Below are 4,170 nucleotides of genomic sequence, written 5' to 3' on the forward strand. Positions count from 1 at the left end.
ATAATGGTCAAATACTGACTTATAGCATTGTGTTCTATGGAAGTCAAATCACTAACATCTCATTACCTGAGTTTCTCAGGAGTACTTTTTTTTAATCCAGGCGTTAATCCTTGCATATAAAAGAAGTAGTCTTGGCATCCCTGTACCTGTGTTTCCTTGAATCATTACTTTGTTAAATGGTGCTAGGATTCAATTTTATCTGAGCAACCAACTAACTTGTTAGACTCAGAGTGAAGGTTCAGCTAACATAGTGATGAACCATGAGGCAAAAGGTCAATTTGAGTAAGTGAAAATCAAAAATGAAGATGCAGATAGGCACAATATTAAAATATAGAATGGGAGGAGAAAGAATAAAGATAAAGAATCCCAAAAATTAGATAGAGGATAGGAACTTCACTGCAGGGCAGGAGACAATGTTAATGAAATGTTCTTTGAAGAAATAACAGGCAGAATAGACAACAGGGACTCTGTGGATGTTGTTTATTTGGATTTTTAGAAGGCCTTTGATGTGGTGTCTCATATGAGACTGTTTAAAAAGATAAGAGTCCATGGTATTAAAGTAAAGATACTAGCGTGGAAAGGGATTGACTGAATGGCAGGAGGCCAGTGGTAGGAGTAAAGGTACCTTTACTGGGTGATTAGAGGTCAATGTGGGGACTGTTTCTTTTCATGTTGTATGTCAATGAGATCGAAGAAGCAATGATGGCTTTATGACCAAGTTTGCAGATGATACAAAGATAAGTGGGAGAGCAGGTGGTGTTGAAGAAGCAGGGTGTCTGCAGAAAGACTGAGACAAATTGGAAGAATGAACAAAGAAGTGGCAGATGGAATAATGTCTAGGGAAGTGCACGGTGATGCACTTTGGTAGAAGGAATAAAAGTGTGGGCTATTTTCGAACTGGGGAGAGAATTCAAAACTCTGAGGTGCAAAGGGACTTGGGAGTCCTTGTGCAGGATTCCCTAAAGGTTAACTTGTAGATTGAATCAGCAGTAAGGAAGGCAAATGCAATGTTAACATTCATTTCAAGAGGACTAGAATACAAAAGCAAGGATGTGAAGCTGAGGCTTCATAAGCCAATAGTCAGACCACACTTGGTGTATTGTAAGATGTAGGGCACCTTATCTCCTTCTCACTCCACCTTCTTATTTTGGCTTCTGTCCCCATCCTCTTCAGTCCCGATAAAAGGTTCTCAGATGAAAACGTTCCGTTTATTTCCCTCCATAGATGCTGCCTGATCTGCTAAGCTCCTGCAGCATTCTATGTGTGTTGCATGTAGCTCTGACAAAAAGGACTTGCATTTATATAAAAAGTAGTCTTATAGGATGCTTTCTGTCTATTTGGTGGGGTAGATTGGACCTTTTTTTTAATACCTCATTTCGTTCTGTACTTCGCTGCCAACCTCATTTATTCTACTTCCATCCCTGGAGTGGGGCTTGAATCCACAACCCTCTGGCCCTGATGTGAGAGTTCTGTGAAAATTAATGGTTGACACTGATCAAGCCTATCCAGTACCAGGCCAATGTTATAGCAAGATCCAAAAAAGTACAATGAAAAATCACATCACTAGTCCACTGCTCATGTGCTCTCTTAATGAATCAACTCATATCATTGCAGCTATTAGACCATTTTGCAATTGTGCAATCCCTAATAATGAACAAAATAAAACCTGATATCAATTTAGTAAATAAAGACAGAATGTGCTATAAATACTCAACAACTTAGACAGTATCTATAGAGGGAAAATTGGAATTAACATCTCAGGCCTCATGTTGGAAGTGAAAAAGGTTAGATAAGAGTGACAGAGGATGAGATGTGACCTGATAGAGGTGTTGAAGATAATGAGAGGCATTGATTGTGTGCGTAGTCAGAGGCTTTTTCCCAGGGCTGAAATGGCTAGCACGAGAGGGCACATCTTTTAAGGTGCTTGGAGGTAGATACAGAGGAGATGTCAGGGGTAAGTTTTTTTATGCAGAGAGTGGTGAGTGCGTGGAATGGGCTGCTGCTGGTGGTGGTGGGTCTTTTAAGAGATTCCTGGATTGGTACATGGAGCTTAGAAAAATAGAGGGCTATGGGTAAACCTAGGTAGTCCTAAGGCAAGGACATGCTCGACACAGCTTTGTGAGCTGAAGGGCCTGTCTTGTGCTGTAGGTTTTCTATGCTTCTATATTACTGTTTTGTCTCAGTTCTCTGCTCTGTGCATGCAGTAGATGACCATGCTGATCTTCAATTGGAATATTCCTTATAATTCCTTATTATCCCTTTGTTCTTAATATATCTGTAGAAACTCCTGAGATTCTCCTACACCTTGTCTGCCAGAACAACTTCATGCCTTCTTTTAGCTTTCCTGATTTCCCCCTGCACGCGCATGTACACACACACACTCACACACTCACACACACACACACACACACACACACACACACACACACACTCACACACACACACACACTCACACACACACACACACACACACACTCACACACACACACACACACACTCACACACACACACACACACTCACACACACACACACACACACACTCACACACACACACACACACACACACTCACACACACACACACACACACACACACACACTCACACACACACACACACACTCACACACTCACACACACACACACACACACACACACACTCACACACACACACACACACACTCACACACACACACACAGACACACACACACACACACACACACAGACACACACACACACACACACTCACACACACACACACACACTCACACACTCACACACACACACACACACACTCACACACACACACTCACACACACACACACACACACACTCACACACAAACACACACTCACACACACACACACACACTCACACACACACTCACACACTCACACACACACACACACACTCACACACACACACACTCACACACACTCACACACACACACACACTCACACACACTCACACACACACACACACACACACACTCACACACACTCACACACACACACACACACACACACACACACACACACACACACACACACACACACACACACTTCTTATACTCTTCAAGCACCTCATTTGTTGCCTGCTTACTGTGCACCTTTATGCAATACCTCAAGAAATCCAAGGTCTCCTAAACCTGTTAGCCTTGCCTTCTATTCTACAGGAACATACAAATTCTGTTCTCTCGCTACTTCACCACCACCTTTCAATGCCGCCCACCTCTAGCACCTATTTAGAATCCCAAACTGAGGACTAGACCTACCCTTCTCTATCATTATCCTGAAATTAATGGAATGAAACACTAGCTTAAAAGTTGGAAATATAATTATGTACAAAGGATTAAGAAAACTTGAAAAATAATTATCAGTACCTTATTGGGTTTAATATAAGAATAATAGCACAAAGTTCAGACTAATATAAAATGATTTGGTTTAGCTTATCCGGTTGGAAATGCTAAGAAATATATCAGCGGATCAGATGTGGGAATATTTGTAATTAGAATGCAAACAAATCCTTCATGGATGAGTAAGAAACATCTTCTTGTGGTTTTAAATTCGTTAAAAACTATTTTTGACTCCCATCAGAAAAACAGCTAAAATCACACAAAACTGTTCTACCAGGTAGACAAAAGAAAGGAAAATCACAGTTACAAATTACGACGGGAACAAAGCATGATATCTTCTTCAACTGTAGATAAATACTTCATTGATCCCAAAGGAGATTACAGTGTCACAGTAGCACAGATATACAAGTATTATTAGAGAGGTCAGAGTTGACGTATCTGTGTGAATGACAGTGATAGATGAACGACTGTATCTTATTGCTAAAGTTCTTAAGTTAGTAAACACATAACGGACTGCTCTCAGCGGTGAGTGTTGTCGAAACTCTCACTCCTGCCACGCTCCGCCGTCTGCTACTATTTTAGTATAAAAAATCAGGAGGTAGCGAAGCGTAATTTTTGTCTTCTTACTGGTGACCTTTTAATTTGTTTTAACATTTTAAGTGTAAAGCTGCAAGAATTTTAGCAGCGCCTCCAACTAGTCTTACTGCACTTGTAATCCTCGTTGTCACCGGAACTGCTCATTGATACCGATATTAATGCGTATTGCGCCATGACGCACCTCTCACCCCGCACAATAGATTCATCATAAACCCCAGT

This window comes from Hypanus sabinus, chromosome 1 (assembly GCF_030144855.1).
Source record: "Hypanus sabinus isolate sHypSab1 chromosome 1, sHypSab1.hap1, whole genome shotgun sequence".
Lineage (NCBI taxonomy): Eukaryota > Metazoa > Chordata > Chondrichthyes > Myliobatiformes > Dasyatidae > Hypanus > Hypanus sabinus.